Below are 23,369 nucleotides of genomic sequence, written 5' to 3'. Positions count from 1 at the left end.
TTTTGACAAAACTAGCCTGGAGCCTACCGTGTTGGAAGCCCTAATAACAGCAACAGCAAATAAATCTGAACAGAAGAAGTTGAGGGGTTGTTTTACGGCTAGTGCCAAGTTACTAAAACTGTATGTGCAAAGCTAAAATGCAGATAAGGTTAGGGTCTGTATGTGGTTCCGAATAGATGCTGAAGCTGTCAGTGAGGTAATGCACCATGTCAGTAAAATAGACACAATAATTGCATGTGATGCCAAGTATACTATCGTGAGCAACATGAGCGGAAACACAGGAACCACGTGTCAGAAAGTCTCAAATCACACTACGGGCGATATGCGACAGCCGCCGTCGGAACCAAAGTGTAAAGGAGGACGCTCTTCTAATAACTTCTGCCACTCCCACAATGAGTCTCTTTCTGCAAAATGCGGAGCTTTGCATTGCCTGCGCACATTGATAAAGCTGTTTGATATTGCGATTACTGATAACTTTGTGCGCCGAAGCGTGGCCAATAGCAGCATCGTTTTGAAGCGTACACATTCCGGAGCTACTGCCCTGGCAAATCTGTCCGTCTGTTTGGAACGCGTGACAAGATGCGCTCGATAAGATAAACATGAAGTTCTACGGAGGTATATCTATATGGAAATAAACATACGCTAAACGCAGGAACGGGTGCTTAGGAGCTGCGCTCAAAAGAAACTGAAAAAAAGCATGTCTGAAAAATAAAGTGACTCGCTGTAAGTCACGGCTAACGTAACCATCTTATCGTTTATCGGCGGCCAGCGAAATGCTGACGAATGTCAACAACGGCAGGCGCGGTGGGAATGCGAACAGTTATCGGAAGAGCGCCACCTTTCCCCTCTGTTTTCGACAGCGCCATCAGCGTATCGCCCTAACTTGGTTTCGAGGCTATTTTCAACGCTTTCGCGTGTTCCCGCTCATATCGCTCACGACAGTACACTGCATTCTAAAAGTAAAGCTTAAAACATTTTCCGAGTCGGAATCGAATCCCCGCGGCGGCTGCCGCATTTGGATGGGGAATAAATGCCAAAAAAGGCCCGTGTCCCGAATATTGGGGGCACGTTAAAGATCCCCTGATAGTCCGAATTGCTCCGGAGACCCCTGCTCCCCCCCCCCCCCCCGATGGCATGCCTAATACCTAAATTGTCGTTTCGGTACGTAAAACCGCAGAAATTATCGGAACTTAAGTTTTTCTACCGTGGCTTCAATAATTACCTCACTCTCTGCAATACAAATGCCTTTCTGAAAGGTTGTAAAGTATATTATGGCCGTGAGTGCGTGCTGTATCATATATTACAAGCGACTAGTTTTGCTCATAAGGTGCCTACCGTGCATTTCTTTACAAAATAAGTCGGTCTAGACGCCTCTGGTCAAACACAGGCTCACTTATTTTTCACGCGTGCATGGGAAATCAATGGAAGAGGAGTTCTCGAAGTATCACTGCGCATAATATTGCACCTTGAACGAGTGCGCGAAAACGAAGTGGCCGAGTTGTGCGACAAATACGGCAAAGATCTTCCGCTAAGTCTACTTTTATATCGCAGCTGTGATCAACAAATTTGGGCCGCTCTCTCGCAAAGTGCGGACATCTCAAGTGAATCATGACGTGGTGCACAGTAAATTTCCAGTAAACATGACGCGATAACATCAATTCTTAAACGTATTCTGACACAAAAATTTTTATCATTGTCACTGACCACTGTCAAAAAGGTGGCGAAATGAGTAATCATAAACGTTTAGTTATACGAAACAGTGGGTATCGTTGTATACTGCGCTCCTATTAAGGTCGAATAAGGATTGCCCAATGCGAAAAGGAATGCAAGAATTTCACAGTGATACTTAGCTGTCTGTAATGCAATGTCGGCACGTATCTGAGGCCAGCCCTGACACAGAACTTTGCGCCTTCATGTCATGGCTTTGTGTTGATTGTGTAATCAACAAAATGTGCTGAATAGTAACCCCAGAAAATTTTATAGTGCCATGTCTTCCCAATGTTGGCTGTTTATGCAGATTAATTAAAGTGAGAAGCAAGAAAAGAATAAAGTAGGTCACACCGGTGTTTTTGCCTTTGCAGAGCGGTAATTCCACAACGCCTGCGAGTCTGAGGAGTTCATAACATCAAGGCTTCACCTTCCCTTGTATGACGGGTTTTTGCTTACAATGCGTGACAGGCAGTAGAAAACTAATTTCCAGGCACACTGTAGCTTGGCGGCGTAAAAAATTGGTTTGTTTGTAGCTAAAAATCAGAAGATACTGGTGGGGTGCTCAGCTCTGCAGTGCCCCAAGATTCGATTGGCTCTAATTGCAAGAAATAAGAACGAAAAAACTCTATGAAAAAGAAAAAAAAAGACAATTCTTTTCACTTCGGAAAAGCACCCCTAGTTACCTTCAAAAGAAATGCACTTGCTCAATTTTTTCTTCCATTATGCGAAGCTCCAGCAAGGCTAATGTTGTTGAGTTGTGCTTGCAAAGTTGTGTTCACCCAATGCGTGAATTTTCCTGGTGAAAATAAAAGAAAAGCCTATGGGTTAGCACCGGTCAGTCACTATGGCGGAAGGGGAACGCCCTCTAATCCCTGAGAGGCTAGATACCGCGCCGCAGACAAAGCAGGGTGACATAGGCGTTGTCGTGATGGCGACAGCGATCATCCACATTCGAAAGTTTTGCGCGTTCCCGCACACATTCCCTATCAATCCCTTATATATCTGTCAGTCAAGGGGCCAATAGACAATCTGTCCAGCAGACACAAAGTCCTGCTGCACAGCTCCAGAAATGCCAAAAACAAGAAAAAGAAAATACAGGCAATCGTCTCACGCTGGAATATTTGTCCCTTTCTTCTTTCTTGGGGAAAAACACGTCTTCAAATGGCACGAAAATTGTTCGGTTTCTCAATCCCATTCATAGCACTAGCCCTCGTAACCAGGGCTAATTTTCTAAAGAAGGTTTGGATCACTGAATATGCGGCCCTGGTGCCCCTGGGTATGATCCCGCACCTATACACCGCATATAGTATATTCATGGATATACCTGTGGGAGGCGGCGCGACGAGGTAGCCGCCGTAGCCACGGTATAATTAGGCCGGCCAGCGACGGTTCCGTGGGATCTCGGGAGCGGCCAATACCGCAGCCGCTCAGGTCGAGCGCCAGCGTGTTGTACTCGCGGATGGGCACGTGAACCACCATCTTCATCAGCGGTTCTGGAGCAGACAGTCGCGCCATCGCAGGGCCCCATCCTAGTGCGAAGCGCGGTTGAGATATGTGCAAAAGGCGCGCGTATAGAAAGAGTAGATACTGCAAGCATATATACATGACTGACAATTCGTAGCGTGCGTTCGGAAGTGCAAGGAAAGTTCGTGTTGCGGCGAAGGCCAAAAACGGCTCACTGGTGGTTGTGACTGAGAGCGTCTGGACACAGGGCGCATTGTCTTGTGCGTTGACGGCGTCGTATTCCACCGTCGACATCTGCGCGCCCAGAGCGGTGCAACTCGGCAAGCAAAGCTGAGGCGTATTGGCCCGTTCTTGGGGCGTGCCGAGAGTTGGGGCTGTCGTAGCGAACAACGGTGAAGACGACGTCGTCGAACGGCGTGCAACGGTGGCAGTGGCGGAGAACTGTGAGCGTCGCTCTACCTTGTTGCCCTCTTTGATTCATGCTGCCTCCCCGTTTCAGGTGTGGGTACGACTGTGCAGGGTGGCGTATTGTGACGAGCAGGAAGACCTTGGCCTCGAGATGATGTGGTCAGTCCGGTCACTGCTCGTTTGTTGCGTAATATATATATGCCAGGGATTTCGTCAGATGGGCTACGGAAAGCATATTCTCTCGTTGTTGGTAGTGTCGGGTTCACGCAGTCACGCTGAGAGATATACCGGGCAACATCAGCAGCGTAGGTTTTGAGCGAGGCGCAGCCGCAGTGAAGCCGTAGTGCAAAGTCACCGCGTGAGCACATGAGCAGTCATCTCCGTCACCTGCTCTGGAGGCGATAGTCAGCCCACTACAGGTCGCGCTACATGCACGTCAAGCCCCTTCTTCACCAGCTCTGGAGGCGATATCACACCGCTACCTACGCATACAATACGCACGCCGCAAGAGTAGTAACCATTCTCTGCTGAGCACTTATATAAGAACCGTTCTGTACTATACCAAGCATGCTTCGCATATGGTAGATGTCGATTGTAGAGAAGCCTGTCTAATTATCAACAGGATACTGGCGTAATAATATTACCCATTCAGGCTAAAGCGCAGCATAATTAGACAGTTAAGCTAGACCATTTATCAGCAGCAATATTCGCCAACTACACGTCAGAAAGAAGGGAGCGGATAGGGCGGACGCTCTGTAGCTCTGCCAGCCCGGCTCCTTATAAAGTAAAACTATTCCATTCTGTTTTATTCCAATATTCTTCCGTCAAATTTCGCTTACCCGCCAACGTAAGCATCGGGCGGTGATCCGCTGTGTTGTCTGAATAGCCGAATCAACTGCTCACCTCGTTCGTAGGTGGTCACCTTTGTTCACTTTCAAAACGAATAACATATTGCCTGTACTTAGCGCTTGTTCTTATCTAATTCGCTGAAAACAGACGAGGAGCACGCTCAGGGTAAGTGAGTTTCGATGGGGCAAGCGCAGCGAAAATGGATAACCGGATGAAGAGCGCAGTGCCGGCGTCTGCGATTGGTCTGCTTCCCCTTACTTAGCTTGCCATGGATGGTCCATAATCGCGGCGGCGTGCAACGGAAGGTTAACAATGTCGCTAAAGAAGAAATCCTCAGCAAGAAAGACTTCTCAGAGCGTTGTCGTTTGCCTGCCGAAAGAGCTCGATAACATTTTACGGCCACGCAAGAAGGTTTATTATAAGTAAATAAATCCATCCTCACTGGCAGGTGAGAGTAGCAAGTGCCTAAGCTGTTGGCGGGCAGGCATCTTCTAATCCTTTCGGAATGGGGCAGTCTCTGGCGATTAAAACAAATTCAGTTTTAGTCGGCATATTAACGTATCTTTAACGCGTATACGCCACATTGACGTGTGAGTTTTCGTGGTTTGGTGACGTCGCATGACAGGCAGGCGAAGGGTGCGTAGCCCTAACACTTTTGACCAATAGCTCAGTTCTAATGGCGAAAAGGCTTGGAATGAGGAATAATTCATGTTTTGCTCGGTTTAATGTTGCATAATCAGTGTGTACACATATCGGATGGGGACCTATTGTGGTTTTAGTGAGTTCGCATGATAGAGAGACAGAGTTCGGGATGACCCAAAAATTTTTGAGCAATCGTGGAGGACTGATTGTAAGACCGGAATAGAAATGTTTGAAATTGCTTTACGTTAGAGCACCCGTAGTTCCTATGGGCTGGTAATAAACAAGCAATTATTTTAAGGGTCACTGAACTAGCTATTCCTTTCTTAAGTTTACTTTTCGTACTAAATACAATCACTACGAATGCCTGTTTTTTTTGTGCGCTCCAGAACTCAAACAAATTTTACATTTATCAGCAGATAATTTTTAATTTATATGTGCAAGAAGACATTTTTCAGCGAGTTTGTCGCATGCGCAGCCGGAGTGGCTTACAGGGATCTAATACTCATATAGCGCACCCCTTAATGGATGGAATGTTCACAACAAAGATATGTTATATATATCTGCTATCACTTGCTTGCACTGTCTGTAATTGAAGGTATGTTACTGCTACAGTTATTTTTACCACAATAAAAATATTGTGATGTACGAAAAATATATTCTTTTGCATTGTTATTCTGTTTTGTAAAGAAGTAAAACCTTCCATTCACTTGTGTATAAATGAAGGCACAATTCTGAAAGCCATCTCATGGTTCGTCACTTTCTCGTTGGGCGCGGATGTTAATAGGTAGAATATGCTAATAAAACTGAGTATTTCAAAGCTTCGCTCACGTAATTATTCCTTATGACTTTAAAAGCCAGTGACTGCACACTTCCCATGCAATATACATTGCTCTTCTTGTCTACTCTAGAGAACGTAGCTGCGTGCAATAAAAAAAAAAAGAATTGAAGCCAACGCACCTGCTTCTTCGTAGAGAGGCTTGCCTTGCTACGATTCGATGCGATTCGCCTTCCTTCGATTAGCGTGTGAGTGGCCTTCTACCCGAGTACAATCCGCTTGGAAGCGGCGAATGCCGGCGCTCGTGGAGCCATATCTGCGTCCAGCAGTGGAACACACAAGCCACACACGCACTAATGGCAGGAGTTTTTGCTGTTCTTTTCATTTCAGTTGTTCAAGTCCGCCGCTGTTGCAGCGTATTCCGCCGCGCTTGAACTTTTGCGGCTTTGCTCGATCTGCCGCGAGAAACATGTGAACGCAGAGGCACCGATAGTAGTTTTAAGCGCTCGCACGAAGAATACTCCTATGCAGGTCTTCCATTGGCTGATGCAAGGAATAGGTCAGATCAGGTCTCTGTCCTAGCTGGCAGTTGTCTTGACAGGACCGCCAATCTGTCTCGGCGCAGCTATAGATTTATTACGTTGCCGATGCGCTCCAGAGTATTGCACCACTCCGCAAAACGAGGCGCTTGAATATACACAGCATTGTTAACGAAACAAAAGCTACGGAGGCAAATGGCGTCCAGTGGGCGTGGCAGGGGCACAGCGACAATGCCGCTCACGAATCCTTTCCTATTTTTCGTTTACGCCGTGCTCTTCATCTGCCCGACATCCCCAGCCACCGAGACATGCTTCGGCCTTTCTGCGGCTGAGACGACGGAATATGTATCTCCAGGCCTACCAGTTCACGGAGATGCGACATCAGTGACATGCTTCCGGACATGCGCACATGGGCACCGTTACTTGCCGGATTTTCCTCGCCATCATCGGTTACGTCACAGTTTTGGCAGCATAAAAGTCCGGCCACTTCGCGGATTCCGGCCAGTGGTCGCGGCAGGGGCACAGCGAATATGCCGCTCACGAATCCTTTCCTGTTTTTCGGTCAGGCCGTGTTCTTCATCTGCCCGACACCCCCAGCCACCGAGACATGCTGCGGCCTTTCTGCGACTGAGACGACGGAATACTGTATCTTCAGGCCTGCCAGTCCACAGAGATGCGACATCAGTGACATGCTTGCGGACATGCGCACATGGGCACCGTTGCTTGCCGGATTTTCCTCGCCGTCATCGGTTACGTCACAGTTTTGGTAGCATAAAAGTTCGGCCACTTAACGGATTCCGGCCAGTGGGCGCGGCAGGGGCACAGCGACAAAGCCGCTCACGAATCCTTTCCTGTTTTTCGTTCAGGTGAGAGACCGTCGCCTACCGTATAACTACCGCAGTGACAATGCTTGCCTCTGGCTTCTGCCGTGCCCACGGTCGTTGAGTGATACGCTTACTACGATTTACCATTGGTTTGTGAACCTACTGCCTACCTGTGGTGACGTAGAGACTAACCCGCGACCGTCTACGGCAGAGATGCTTCAGACCCTTATTGATGATTTTCGTGAACTTAACCACACTGTGCAAGCTACTAACAGCAAGATTAAGGAAACAAGTATTAAGCTGTTTTCAATTGACAAGAAGCTGGACGATATTTCTGCTACGGTGACTAATTACACGAGCAAAGTTGACGAGCTTCAGTCAGAAGTCGAAAAACTGGCTTTGAAAGTGGACGACTTGGAGAATAGGAGTAGAAGAGAGAATTTGTTTGTACATGGCATAAAAGAATCGCCCGAAGAAAATCGGCAATTCCTCGAACAGGTCGTGTCTAAAAGCATTCTGGCTGACACTCTAAATGTTCCAAACGTGGCTATCGAGCGTATTCATAGAATTGGCCGCCCAGTCGAGCGCACGTGCCGACCCGTCATATTCAAACATGTGGATGGCAGAGATAAGGCCAATATTTTGAAGAATTGTAACAAATTGAGAGGGACAGCCTATGGCATATCGGAATATTTCTCCCCGCGGGTACAATCGATCCGAAAGAAACTCTGGGCTGCTGCTGCTGAACAGAGGAAGAAGGGCCCCAAGGTCATGCTGTCATTCGACAAAATCAAAATTAATGGTAAACTGTTCCAATGGGACGACACTCAAGATAAAATAGTCCCTCTAGCTTCACAATGACGGCCTAATTATAACTTCAGAAAAAAAGAGTCGGCTTAAGAGCCGCAATTCAGGCCATAGAGACACAGTTCAAAGCGAGTTTTCTGTTCTGAACAATAATGCCAACAGCATCCTGAATGAAACTGAAGACTTCGAAGGTCTTGTTTTAACGTATGAGCCCGATGTTGCGGTGATCACTGAACGTGGCGCCATGACAACATATCCGATAAGGATATGATACCTCATTCGCACGAAATTATCCGCCATGACCGCAGTTCTAGAGGGGGTGGGGTAGCCATTGTAATAAAGAAAGGAACAGCTTATACGCTTGTACCACACCATACTAGCATAGAAGTGGTCTGGATCCGACTTCATACTTTCAAACACAGCATCTATATTGGCGCCGTTTACAGGCCACCAAATTCAGATTTACGTATGCTTGAGACGCTGTATGACTTTTTGAATGAGCACGAAAAACGATATGCACATGTCATCTTCTGTGGTGATTTTAACTTACTAAAAATTAACTGGGAATCCTTGAGCGTCTCATCTTAATGCCGGCGTTCTGATTTGCTACTCGATAGTGCTTTTTCTTTTAATTTGAAGCAGGTTGTAGTTGAACCATCGCGGGTTGCTGCTACCACGGGCTCACTTCTAGACCTTGTAGTTGTGTCTGATGCCAGGCTGGGCTTCACGGTTGATATTATGCCTGATATATCCGACCATGATTTAGTGCCTTTCAAAACCAATATGGCACGACCAATCACACGCCAAGCAACAAAACAATTTGACGATTTCAATAACGCTGAAGACGAGAGTATTTTAGATTTTCTTGAACAAGAATTTGACAATTTTTTAGCAAGGTACAGTGAAGGCCACACAATTCCGAATGAATTGTGGTTGGATTTTAAAAGTACGGTACATAAGTGTATTCATTGGTACGTCCCGCTGAGGAAAAAGAAAATTCATAGCCACAGTCCATGGATTACTCGAGAAATAATTCACCTAAAACGTCGCGTAAGCAGACTTTCCCGTAACATTTCGAGAGTTGCACTTGGTAGAGAGCTAAGAAATAACATAAGGCAATTGAAATTGCAATTCATTAAAGGGACACCAAAGCGAAACAATAAATCAGTTTAGACTAATGAAGCATTGTTTGAAAACCCTGCAGGCAGTCATTTCAACAAAATAGTTTGATTATTAGATGAAAAAATGAAGGTCCAAGTATCAGTATTTGAATTTCGCGCCGAAACCCCAGCGCCGGTACGTCAGCGTGACGTCAGGAATTCCAAAGTATGCTTTCGCATTTGGGCCGCGTTGGCTAAATAAAGGTTCCCGAAACTTGCCGCGTTTAGTATTTGGTTCCTTTAGAACACAATGTAGTCAATCTGTACCGCTATATATAATTAGTAGGCCCTAGAAGAAGCTATCAAAATCCAAGACGTCACAGCCCCCAGGTGCGGGAACTTAAGTAGGCGTCGCCACCCGTATTTCGTTCTTGCGCTTCTTCTGGCTTACCAAACGTCTTATCGTTGTAAGAGTGGTGTTTTTGGTGCTGTAGAACGGTAATTTACTGATGCAGAAGAAATCATCTTTCACTTTAGTGTCCCTTTAATGTAAAGCTGCACAACTTCCTCATTAATGACCCGCGAAAATTCTGGGCTCGTCTAACTCAAAAAATGACCCCATACACAAATTGACAATAAACGACGTGGACGTTAGTGACAAACAAGAAATAGCGGCAACATTCAACGACCATTTTTCTTCTCTGTTCCTGCGTGGTGGTGCTCCGTGTACCGATTTCAGATCAACCAGCTTCCAGGTATCTGATCTTAGCATAAGCGAAGAAGGCATTTTTTTCCGCCCATTTACGCCTGAATACAAAGAAATCATCTGGATCAGATGATATTCCGAACACGTTTCTTTCCAGATACGTGGAATGGTGTTCAAATTTCCGCTTTATTATTTTCCGTACTAGTCTACGAGAGGGTGACGTCCCCAGTGATTGGAAATTGGCTGAGGTTATTCCTGTGCTCAAATCTGGTACCAAGTTCCGTGTCGCTAATTACAGGTCAATTAGCTTGTTGTGCACCGCAAGTAAAGTGATGTGTTTCCAAACACATCGCCTCCTTCTTGGAAGGCAATAATTTTTTTTATGAAGCTCAACATGGATTTCGTCGCGGGTTATCTACTATGACACAGCTAATTCACACTACCAATGATCTCTGTAAAACCCTTGACAAAGCAGGACAAATAGACGCCATTTTCTTGGACTTTGAAAAAACCTTCGGTCGCGTACTGCATAGTAAACTTTCGGTAAAACTTAGACACATCTTACAGAATCCACAAATTTTACCGTGGCTTGATTCATACTTATCTCACCGGCAACAATACGTCTAGATATCCAGTTCAAGCTCACCCATCGCTCCAATATTTTCAGGAGTGCCACAGGGCCCAGTCCTTGGACCGCTTCTGTTTCGTATGTATTTAAATGACCAAAAGCTTGATTCTCCTGTGCGGGCCCGTTTTTTGCAGATGACTGCGTAATCTATCACACAATTCTTACTGAAGGTGACCAGCTCATTCTAAATAACTACTTGTGTGCTGTTAGTAATTGGAGCCAAAATTGGTCGATGACATTAAATGTCACGAAATGCAAACAAATGATCCTAACCCGAAAGAAAGATCCACTGAAGTATTCTTTCAAAATTAATAGCGCTTCTGTAGCACCAGTAGAACAATTCGAGTATCTTGGCGTAACGATCAGGTCGAACCTCAGTTGGAGCCCCCACATTAAAAACATTATTTCAGTGGCATCCAAAGACTATGGCTACTACGACACAGGTTAAAACATGCAGCCACTAAAACAAAACTTGTAGCTTATACTTCGCTCGTGCGTCCCCTAGTGGAATATGCTGACGTGACCTGGGATCCGCACACTAAAAGGAATCTAAAAAGTATTGAACGGGTTCAGAGAAAGGCACTGCGATTTATACACCATGCCTACGGAAGACACCTATCGATATCTAATCTTCTTAGCCGCTCCGGTCTTCCTACCTTGGAATGTCGTCGAAAAAATGCACCGTCTCAATATGTTATTTGCAATCGTTAATAATCGTACCAAAATATAATTCCACACTTACATGCAGTACAACACAACCCGACAGACTCGGCAGAAACACGACAAAACAGTTATAATGCTTCAGTGCAGAACCAACACATACAAGCTGTTCTTCTTTCCAAGAACGATAGCTGACTGGAACAAGTTACCCTACGATGTGGCCACCTTATCACCACCCGATGCATTTTGTTCAGCAGTCAGTTCTAGCCAATAAGCTTTGTGTGCTCGGTGTTTTTTGTGCTTTCTTTCTCGGATTTGAATGTAACGCGTTTGCCTCTTTTGTTTGTTCCTGATTTCTTTCGCAGTAACCTTACTGTGTCCTTATGTGGTTCTCTATTGTAACTGGTACTGTTGTTGTTTTCTTGATGGACCATTAATATGTACAACGTCTTGTACCCACTCCTGCCCTGGCTAGCAAAAGGCGGCCGGCAGTATTGAATAAATAAATAAATAAATAAGTGAAAAAGCCGGTGAGGCGAGGGACAGAACGCAAGGCAGTCATGTTTAGGAATTACTGCATTACTCGAGCGATTCAAAGTACCTACAGGGCTACCTTGATGTTTTCCAGTAAAACACTTGCCCTTTCCTTCCCTCAAGAAGCATTAAAAGTGGCGGATGACTTGCGAAATGAAAAGCCGCCCTCAAGGAACATTTCGAGTAGACGCTCGAGTCGAAGTGCATTTGTGAAAACGGCGGCGGGTATGTTACACACGGGGTAACCAAGCCAAGCGTCTGAGCGCTCTCGGGCGCCCGCGAGTACTTCATAACTCGAAGGACTACTCAGCGGTGTTCAATTGGAGAAAAAGTCTTTTGTATTAACAACTTTCGAATTCACAAATTCACTGAAGCAGTTCACAAGAAGTGTTTCGATGTCCTCGGATTATTTCCCCCATTATTTGCACGAATTTACAAATGTGGCACGGCTGCGCGTACGGAAGAACGTGTGTGCGCATGCGTGAGTCTTGACAGCGTGAGCAATATGTTATGAGACGGACTGGTCCGTTCCGGTTTACCCCTCTGGCGTACCCTGCAAGACCTTTTTGACGGGTGTATGCATAAAACGCCATTTATTGTCCAGACCTGCATTGATGAGATAATTATTGAGGAAGCCGTTTGCACGTGTTTCTTTGGTGGTTGTAATCTATCAGTGAAGGCGGCGTTTAAGGAACTACGCTTATAATCAATGTTTGCTAGTGTCCAGGGGCGTAGCCAGGGAGGGGGGGTTGCTTATAGGGCTTCAGCCCCCCTCTCCGAAAATTTTTCGTGCTGCCCGTGCAGCGCCGACCAAAGCTACCCCGACGCCGGAAATCATTCTGGATTTTGTCTAGAGCGTCTTTTTCACGCTCGAACAGCCATTTCACCGCAAAAATTGCCAACTCGGGTTGGATTTCGCGCCAACGCCCATGCACCGCAAGTCACATAACGCAAGCAGCCCCATCCGAGCACAAAGTTTCAAGGACGTTTTGATGGCGAACGGGCTCACCGCGGCATCTCGAGGAGGCCGCGGAATCTACACTCTCTATCATGGAATCTACGAAGCGCGAGGATGTCAATTCCGAAACTTTATGGGTGTAAAGTTCTCATAAATGTTTGATGTTAAAGGTGCATTGGCATTTCCAAACGTGTGCTTTAGATTTTCAATGGCGGAACTTTGTAAGTTTGATGTTCCTATAAATATTTGACGCCAAAGGTTCAATAACTGTTCCAAAGCCATACGTCGGGCCATACAACGATACAAGCCAAATCAACACACCATCAGACAAGCTGACAAAGCCCTCAGCGACACCCGATGAGACGAAGTGTTGTGGTGCTTCATTCGTGCCGTCATGTCACATAAAAAAATATAAATTTTTTTTGTTCACCTGCGCCAAAGCATCCAGTGAAGACACTAAAGACAGCCAAGGTAACTACGTTCTTATTTATTTTTCTACGTTGACTTTTAAACGCGAGGACACATTGAGCCTTCTCAATTTCTTTTTGTCCTCGCTCCCCTACCCGCGGGCTGCCAGAGCCAGTCAGAGCGCTTGCGTTTTTCTCGTGTTGCCCCGACCACCGCGCGGCGCACTTCGGTGCGCGTTCCGTTTTTTCAGGCCGAGTACGTTCTCTCCTGGCAGAGTTTTGGACACTTTCTAGCTAGCAGACGAGAAAAAGAAACAATGGTCGCTCGCCGCCATCCCTGTGGGGACTCGACGGATTGCACCGCGTTCGCTTGAGCGCAACCTCTCCAGAAAGTCTTGTCTCACCGGAGTAGGATACCGAGCAGTCTGCGCATGGTTCTTGGTGGACCAAGCGTCTCATGTTTTCTTCGATATTCCTTTAAAAGCCATATTAGTTGCCCAAAGTAGGCATTCGATTGTGACCAACATACCTTGCATTTTTTTTTTCATTACGGTGCCCCCGCCCCACAAAAGAAAAAAAAAAGACGTTGTTGCGGCGCATGGTGGCGCATTGTCGCATGGTGAAAGTTCGATTTTGTTACTTCTTTTGCGGAAAGTAATGGGCCATGGGACGCTTCAGTTGACGGATACTCTTATTATATTATTGCGATAGCAATTATATGGACACTCTAGGCGCATTCCTGCCGTCGCCGTCACCCTCATGTTGCCCATAAAGTACAAAGGCGATAACGTCGTGACCACGTGCCGCATGCTGTATGTGCGAGTGAAAGCTTAAGGAGGCATGGGTGAGCCAACGATGGTGGCTCAGTCTTGCGTGCGCAAGGGAGAAAAGCGGGGAGGAAGCGCCCGCTTTCTGTCGCGCGCGATACATCGGGGGGAGTGGATGGAATGGGGGAGGGATCTAGTATTCTGTGAATCTGTGATTGCGCAACATGTTTATTTGCCTTGTTTGACCCATTATATACCATGACTTTTTCTTGGATACGTAGATTTATTGGACACTGATAGGTATGTTTAGATATCTTGTTGCGAGGTTTTGTGCATACGTGCAGTGAACTTTGTTTCCAGTGGCACTTTTTGCCCTTTATCAAGCTGTATCTTCGCATTTCTAATGTACCAGGGCGATTCAGATGAAAGTGAGCCTATCCACCCTGCGCAATTATGGTTCTGTTCATTATCTGCAAGGCCTACGCGTAGCAGACAGGCATCTCTCCTTTACAAAGTGACACGCAGGTGTGAGGATAAATGTTCTTTAATGCTCTCATACAATGTGTTGAACATGGTTGCATGACGTAAAGGACGCTCCAGAAGTTGCGCAGCGTGGTGTCGTGAGGTTTTCGACAGCTGCAAGTGTTTCCCAAAAAGAAATTAGCCACCGTATGGCTGCCGTGTACATTGAACATTGCATTTCATTGGCCACTGTGAAGCGTTAGAGCAAACGGTTCAAAGAACGACGTGAAAGTTGCAAAGCCGATCCCAGACCGGACCAAAGCCGTCGTGCAATCACCCCTTACAAAAGTGCAAATGTTGATGAGCTGATGACACAATAACGGAGGATAAGCATCTATGAACTGCGAGAACGTGTGAACATCAGTCACGGTTCGATTCACCGTCACCATTCACGCCATAATTCATGAAAATCTCGGTTATCGGCTCTTGTGTGCGCAATGAATGCTCAAGGTATTGAACCACCGCCAGAATACGGAGAAGTTCGGCGCTGTCTTTACTCATCTGATGCGGTTCCACAATAAGGGTGACGATTTCTTGTCTGCAATTGTGTTTGGAGACGAACCATCATGCCACTACTACGACCCTGAAACACGGCGGCAAAGCTTACAATGGAAACATTCGAATTCACCAGCCCCAAAGAAAGCAAAGGCCGTCATTTCCACCGGAAAGGTGTTGTTGACTTTTATTTTTTGATCGTCAGGGGCCATTACTGATAGCCTCTTATGATTTACCAAATTCTATCAATTGTTTCCGATATTGTGAAACGCCGGATCGACTGCGTGTCGCAATCAAGAAGCAGCTACGTGAAAAATTGACGAATGGGGTCATCTTGTTCCACGACAATACCCGTCCCCACGTCGTTGATGTGGTTAATACAAAACTGGCAAACTTCAAGCGGGAAACGCTGCAACATCCGCCATACAGCACAGACCTGTCGCCTTGCGACTTCCACATTTTGGGCAACCGAAAATACAGCCCAAGGGAACCAGATTCGTCTCGCACGATGACGTGAAAGCCAGTTGCAGACGTTTTGAAGCAACAACCCCAGGAGCTTTATGAGACTGGAATTACGCGACTCGTTAGTCAATGGGACAAACGTCTAAATGCTCATCGAGGCTACTTTTAAATAAAGTACCCCATTTGTCATATATTCGCATTGGCTCACTTTCATTTGACTCGCCCTCGTATTTTCTGCAGAACTCCTGCTTCTTGTACGGCATCTGTGTTGCGACCATAATTTCGGTGCAATTACTCACGATACACGACCGGTGACAGCTGCTCCTGCGTAATACATTGGAACAAATGACAGCGTCATTGAGATATTTCACTGGCCGTTGCAAATCTACAAGAATGTAAACAAGGATATTGAATGACGAAGTTTCACTAACATATTTGTCCTCAACTTGTTCATTTCATGGCTTTTACATTTTTCATATCAGCGGCATGCACTGGTTTGCTGGTTTCGAACTTATGTAGTTCTGAAGTTCGTGTGATATTTTCTTTCCTTACTAAACAGACAAAATACATGGAAGCATTGACATCAGTTATGTTGGGCACAATTTTTGGCACATACGAGTATAATATTTTATAAAAGAATACATATTTTACTTGTATTGATAGTGGGTAGCGTTCAAGAATTCGTTTGCAGCATCTTTGTCAATGGCAATGCCGATATTATTCATGTATTTGATACCTAGGCAAATTATTTAAGAGGAAGCTTTAGCTCGGGCCCAACTCGGACGTGGCCTATTCACATACATGTAAAGGAGAGAAACGCTTTTCTAAGATAACTCCTGAATCGCTTTTAATGAAGCTTGTTGCATTTGAGAGAGTAAGTTAAATTCTAGTGTCTGTTGGAAGAGAAATTTCGATTTAGGGCACGAACTTTGTTTAAAATATTTTGAAAAATTCGAAACTTAGAAAAATATAGAAGCACGAAGTTTACAAATTATTAGCTCTGCATCAAGAACAGATATTGCGGTTCTGTAAACGACGTCCATTATACCATTCAAAGCGGACAAATTCGATTTGTCTATTTGTATCTTATGTGAATTGGTTATGTTATGTACAAGGGTTCTGCAAAAGTCGTATTTCGATAATACTTAATTTTTTGAGACTCACGTTTAACATCAAATTTGTCCGCTGTACATGTACTATTATGTGCAATTCACAGAATTGTGATATCAATTTTCATTGCTGATTTACAGAGTTCTAAACTTCATTGTTTTGTTTTCTGAAAAGTTTCGAATTTTGTCACTTTTGTCAATAAAATATTGACGACCTAAATCGAAAATTCGAAACAGACAATAACTAGAATTTAAGATTTTCTTTTAAATGCAACAAACCTCATAAAATTTGCTGAAGTAGATGCCGAGAAAAATGAATTCTCCTTCTACATGTATTTAGATAGGAGTATCCGACCTAATGTTTCCTCTTAGGAGGAGGCTGTGCTGCAGTGTGAGCCCCCCCCCCCCCCGAAAGAAATTTCTGGCCACACCACTGATAGTGTCCCATTGCTTCAAATATATTCTTAACATCATCGCTCACTCACTCATAAGGCTTTGAGAAAACTTCTCAAGCTCTAACCTACAACCTTCTTGAAGCGCTGAAGAGTTACGGTATTTTTTTCTGGGAGACTAGTACCTATGTCATTTATTTCTCCGGCATCCTCTATTGCTCTAGTTTCCCTTTTTTATTACTTCCACCCACTTTAACTGTATTTACATATCTGGATGCAAAAAGGTTAGATTGCACATGCTCATCTGGAGAGGGAAAAGCCGCACATGAACAAACCGCACTGTATGCTATCCTTCACTGGAATTTTTAATCATTTGCATTATCTTTTCCAGGAACACCAGTGCGTAATGGGGTTATCTGATGCCGAGTTCATCTGGGGCAACTTCTTAACGGCTCTGGCCAATGGCGTTGTCTTGAGTTTCATCGCTATCGCAATGATGTTTTTCCCTAGAAATGAGGAACACCCCTACGGCGAGGGATTGAACGTGAGCCTGGTTACCGTGTCATTCGTCATCTCTCTCGTTGGAGATTGCCTAGTCATCATACTCCTCACCTGTGTGTTCCCTAAAGGTGTGAATAATTTCATAGCACTGCGACGCATTTTTAGTACCGTTGGGAACAGCAACCATCTACTGATCACTGATGGCGGAAGTGATTAGAATCCGATGGCCTGCCGCTATTTAACTTTGTACAAGTTTATGAAAGCCCACGCTGGTTTTACGCTGCATGACCAGTCATGCCAAGTATTGGAGCCATGCTGGGCACTTAGTATTCAATAAATTTTTCTATCAATTTGTGCTAAAAGACCTTCTGTATAGAGCACGGGACATTTAGCACACGTCTACCCACTAATGTAGGCTGTGGCAAATAATCTTACGGCGGTCCGGCTAATTCCTGACTACTGACGCTTCTGCGCCGGTTCTGCCTACAAGTTTTCCTAGGAGGTGAACAAGGCTATGGAAGAGGCTATATATAGCTACATCACAGTCAATGACTGCGCAATCTTATTCTCCTATTAGATGGGGTTTGCGTTTACCGGTTAATCCGTTAAGTGCGCTAGTTGCATCAAACACCACAACCTGGATTAACTTTGTGCAGGTTCCATGATAGCCCACGCCAGTTTTACGCTGGATGACTAGTCGCATTCGTTATTTGAGCGATGCTAGGCACTCAAATTTTGCGGTAATTCTCTTATCAATTTGAGCTAATAGTCCTTCAATATAGCTGAAGCTGCTTTGATGCATATCTTGTTTCTAATATGCAATACGTTTTCTTGGGCCAAATATCCTGCAAACTGTTTATATCGCCAGAGTGGTAGCTTGGCCAGGTTGAAAATTCATAAATGCGTTAAAAAGCGTGAACAGGACCAGGTCGGAAAAGACATATATTTGCACATCTACATGTACCACTGTGTGCGTGTTTTCTTTTTCTGCAGTTTTAGTTCGTGTCCAGTTCACGCTTTGTAACGTTCTTATGCCTATATCGGTGAGCAGTGTAGATAATGTTCCAATGCGTCTGCGTCATTATTCCTGCTTTGAGGCTACGGCATTAAAGCTTCATTGAGAAAGTACTGAAAACTTATGGCCGAATTTCTACAATCTTGAGGCAGAATGATGTTTTCTTCATTATTGTGTTATCGCATATGTGTCATTGAGCAACCACGGCGGGTAATAACCCCAAGTACCACCGCACCCATCTACTTCGGAGTTTGTGCATTGCATATGGGCGCACTACAACGCGGCTGATCGACGCACGGCGACGTACACCTATTTTAGCGTCGAGTGACATTCTTGTTTTTTTGCGCAGTACTTTCGGTAAACCTCCTAAAACGGCTGGAGACCAGATTCAAAATGAATCAGAAAAAAAATGTACAGTACAAAATATATGGGTTTCGTTATATGTGCGGCATCACAGCATAAGTTTAGTTACAAGGGGAGTTACCGAAATGTCTGGACTAACTTCACTAATTATAAATCATTGATTACCGCACACCGAAGCACCGCATCGCAGACTCTAGAGACCCTCCAGTTGAGCACGACTTCGGCGAAATTCCTGGAAAGGTGGAGGTAGAAAGCGGAGATTATGACGTCACTAAGAACGTCGCCCCCACGGAAGTGTCATGATATTTAAACGGGTAAATGATGAAAAACATGTGCCGGCCATAGACTGAACACATGCCTACCAGAGCGGACGTGACCTCACTCCCACCTCTCTTGCTTCTCCTCTCCCGCTGCTCGCTCGCTTGCTCGCAACAGCTGCGGGCCCGCCCTCGATACATGCTTTGATGTCACCACCGGACAGGGCGTGTAAGGTGCGCTTCGTGCGCCGCTCGCAAGGAGGCTACGCCCCGCCAGGTGGAGCGCGCTGCGTCTCCTCATCACTGAGCTGGCGCTCGCCGAGCTACTCGCGGATGCTTCCACCGCTGCATCTCTCACACCCGGCGTACCTGTGCTCGCGCTACAGGCACTCTACGAGGCTGTCTTTGTCCGAGATAGAGAAGAGCCAACCCACGCGCAAGCGATCAGAAGTTTGTGCGATGCTGGCTTCTCCTTTCACTAGCTGTAGCGGGTCCTGTGCCGCGGAAGACGCTGCAGTGTGCCCGGGCCGGACGGGGCCACGCACCAGATGCTGGGCAACCTGGACAACAATCAGCGTCATCCGCCGCTCGACGCGTACAACGGCGTCATGCGCAGCGGCTGCCTCTTAGATCATTGGCGCCACACGATTATCGTGCCGCTCCTGAAGCGTGGCAAGCCGCCACGCGACATCATCTCTTACAGGGTGATATCACTCCCGTCGATTTCTGGCAAAACTATGGAAGCCATGGCCCTCTCGTGGCTGTAGTGGATCGCGCAGACTAGTGCTGCCCTGCCCCCCGAACAGTGTGGCTTCCGAGCACATCACTCCACGGCTGACTGCCTCGCCGTCGTTGGGGGCACTTATAACAGCCACAGATATAACGAACGCTCGCTTAGTACGAACGAGGGCGGTGCTACCGTCAAAATATATATTGGGGCAATGGCACAGTGTCTCACATAGAACGAACTGTTGTGGCCTCAACACTCGGTTAGAGCGAACGCGAAGCTGGGCCCCTGTAGTTGACCGAGCCGGCGGTGTTTGGTGCGGTTTCGCTGGACTGCGAACCCGTGGCAGGCGAATTTCGCGCACTTTGTTTCCCTGACACGACGCGAACACAGAGCGCACAAAGCGTCCCCCGGCGCTCCTTTGCGGGTAAAATAAGGTTAAAAAAAAGAAAAAGCGCGCGTTGAAAAATAAAAACGAAAAAGCGCGCGCGCGCGGTGACGAAAGAGAAAGTGGCGCCGCCCGCGTCGCTGTGATGCATCCATGTTATCTGCGTCGGCCAATCCGAAAAGTCAGGCGTCTGCTCTACCGGCTCAAACCGGTTCTCCATTCGTTGCTCTGTTGCCACCCCGCGCTGAGGGCATTGCGCCGCCGATTCTTTCTGTGCGATGGCACTGCATTCACATCGTTGCCGCATCCGTGCCTTTCCCAGATCGGGGAGTTGAAGGCAGCCTCAGCGCGCGAGCCCAAGGGTTTGACTTGCGCCTGGTGCGATGGAGGACTGTACGCCGACCTCTTCAGGTGCTAAAAGGGAAGCTGTCGACATCGCAACAAAGATGGCCATTGGTAATGAACTTGCTCAAGGTGCAAAAAGCTGCGAACTGGTCAAGAAGTACGGACTGTCGAAATCGACCATTTCAACCATTGCTAAGGGCAAGGAAAAGATTCTTGGTGCTACCGTGAATGCCGACCCGACGACTAGAAAGCGCCTTCGGAAGGCGACCTACGCGGACGGTGAGTACGTACTGCTGAAGTGGTTCGCTGACGCGCGGTCTCGCAACGTTCCGATCAGTGGACCGCTGATGCTCTCCAAGGTTAAAGACTTCGCCTTCCTTTTGGACTTTCCCGATTTCAGCCCAGGCAATGGATGGCTCCACCGGTTTAAGGCTCGCCACGGAATTGTTTTCAAAGCGGTCGTCGGCGAGGCCGCGTCTGTGAACAATGAGGACGTCGATGCGTGGCTTTCCGTCAAGCTCCCAGCAATCACGAGCTATGCTCCACGGGACGTTTACAATGCCGACGAGACTGCGTTGTTTTATCAGATGTTGCCATCTAAAACGCATGGCTTGAAAGGCGACAAGTGCGCAGGAGGTAAGAACAGCAAGTTGCGCATCACCGTTCTTCTGTGTGTCAATATGGACGGCAGTGACCGGCGGCTGCCTTTTGTCATTGGCAAGTCACGTAAGCCGCGATGCTTTGGAAGCTACGTGCCCGTACGCTACAGGAACAATACAAAAGCCTGGATGAGTCGTGACTTATTTGCCGAGTGGCTTGTCGAGTTCGACCGCGACATGGCACGAAAAAACAGGAAGGTCCTGCTCGTGCTGGATAACTGTGCGGCGCACCATGTGCAGCCTTCCTTGAGCGCGGTGACAGTGCTCTTCTTGCTTCCCAATGCAATCTGCAAGATTCAGCCGCTGGATATGGGCATCATTCATGCGTTCAAGGTGTGCTACCGGCGGCGCGTCATCCAACGCTTGTTGATCGCGATTGATGCTGCCATGCCAGTTCCCATCAGCTTGCTTGCCGCCGTGGACATGTTGAAAGCGGCGTGGATGGAAATCACCGCGGAGTGCATAGAAAATTGCTTCCGCAAGGCCGGTTTTATGGGCCCAGGCACCGAGGACGCCATAGATCACCCACCGGAAGGCCGGTCGCACGAGGACTTCTGGCAACGCGTCGTTGACACGCAGCTGGCCGGACCTGACGTTGTCTGGGACGATTTCGTTTCTGCTGATAACGACGCCGACATTGCGGAGCCATGCACTTACGAAGCTATTGTGCGTGAAGTGCGAGCCCTTCCTGACTGCCCAGAGACCGACGAGGACGCTACTCTACCACCGGTTGCTGTGAACGCTTCAACCGCGAGGGGTACATCGCGTCGCTTAAGGAACTCGTGTGCAGCAGAGGCCTTGGCGATGAACATATTACCGCGCTGGAAAAATTAGAAACGGCAGTGATGCGATCAGCTTTGAAGAAGCCGACATGCATCACGGACTTTTTTCAAAAATAAAGTGAACTTTCGTCTCGCTTGGTCTTTTTTCCCGTATTATAGGTGGTCCACATAGTACGAACTTTGGATACAACGAACAAATGCCACGTGACGATCAAGTTCGTTATATGTGGGCTGGACTCCCAATATCCCAATTACTGCCCTCTAATAGCCCTGCTAGACTCGCCTCAGTAGATAACGTTCTAGCGTTAAACGTTGCCAGGTTCAAATTTCAACGGTGGCCTGTCCGGACCCAGACATTCTTAGCACCCTCTGCTGCGTCACAGGTCTGACCACCGCCGTGCCGTGGTCAGTTGCTTCGGAGCTGCTGGGGACGGATGGCCGGAGTTTGATTGCTGTAGTCAGATAGGGTGTTGCGGCCAAGTACTGCACCATGGTGGCCAATACTACACTGGTGAGGAAGTGCGTTACCGGTTCTGGTCACCGGGATCAGGCCCTACTCCAGGGCTGTTTATGCAATTTTATCAACACACGGATTTTTTTTCATCCGGTGGAAAATTGCGCGACACCGGGATTTGAACTACGATCCTCTTGCACGCGAGGCGGATGCTCTACCTCTACGCCACCGCTGCACCTATATTCGGCCCTTCTTAAAAGGCAGGACGTCCGCTGTGCCGGTACGTCCCGATGATCTGCGGCGTGCCTCAGGGAAGCGTGTTGAGTGCCTTCCTGTTTAGCCTCACTCTTGTACCCATCATAGAGTGCGTGCCAAAAACAGGCCACTTCTCTGGGCGCGATGTGGTTTAGGCGGACGACGTGACGCTGTACGTTCGTTGCCCGACCACCGGCATGTGCGAGATGCGTGACCAGCTACAGGCGGCCCTGGACGCTGTGGCTGGCTTCCTTCTTGTCATCAGTCTGCGCCTCTCCTCCAGCAAGAGCGAGACCTTCATGGTACACACCCACGCTGCCACCCACCGCCACACCGGTGGCGTGCTTGTCAATGGCCTCCCCCTCTGCTGGCGAGCAATGATCCGCTACTTCGAGCTCGCCCTAGACCGCCGTCTCACCTTCGCTCCTGCAATAAGGCAGCTACGTGCGGAGATGTACCGAATAGAGAGCGTGGTGCGCAGGCATCGCGTGCGTGGCGACGGCTGCCTCCGTCGTTTGTGGCGCGCCTTTACGAGGCTCTCGAATTGCCAGAGGTGCTTTGTGCGTTGCCGCGGTGCCCTTTTCGCGAGAATTTGTGGTAGTGCATCAATCGCGATCACCGACGAACCCTGTGCACGTGCCACGGCCTCCCCGTACCTCACGCGTGGCGTAGACACTGGCGGAAACTGGCGCATGACCCGTCTCCATCACGTCCGATGTGCGTAGGCTTGGCCACCTGGAGCGTCTCTCCCGAGCCCCGGGCGCCGGACCCATGCTGTCCCTACTCCGCCGACTCCTCAAGCCGCGTGTGGGAAGGGTCTTCCACCTCTTCGACGACGTGGTGGCGGAACCACCGGTGCTTCTTG

General features: G+C 47.4%; 1 pseudogene; it reads left to right on the top strand.

Moving 5' to 3' along the window:
• Positions 1-20,941: 20,941 nt before the first annotated feature.
• LOC126517762 (tigger transposable element-derived protein 6-like) lies at positions 20,942-21,912 on the top strand (annotated as a pseudogene).
• Positions 21,913-23,369: the final 1,457 nt, after the last annotated feature.

The sequence above is a fragment of the Dermacentor andersoni genome, chromosome 11 (assembly GCF_023375885.2).
Source record: "Dermacentor andersoni chromosome 11, qqDerAnde1_hic_scaffold, whole genome shotgun sequence".
Classification (NCBI taxonomy): Eukaryota; Metazoa; Arthropoda; class Arachnida; order Ixodida; family Ixodidae; genus Dermacentor; species Dermacentor andersoni.
Note: the sequence above shows the minus strand (reverse complement) of the source record. Positions and strands in the feature narration are given on the sequence as shown.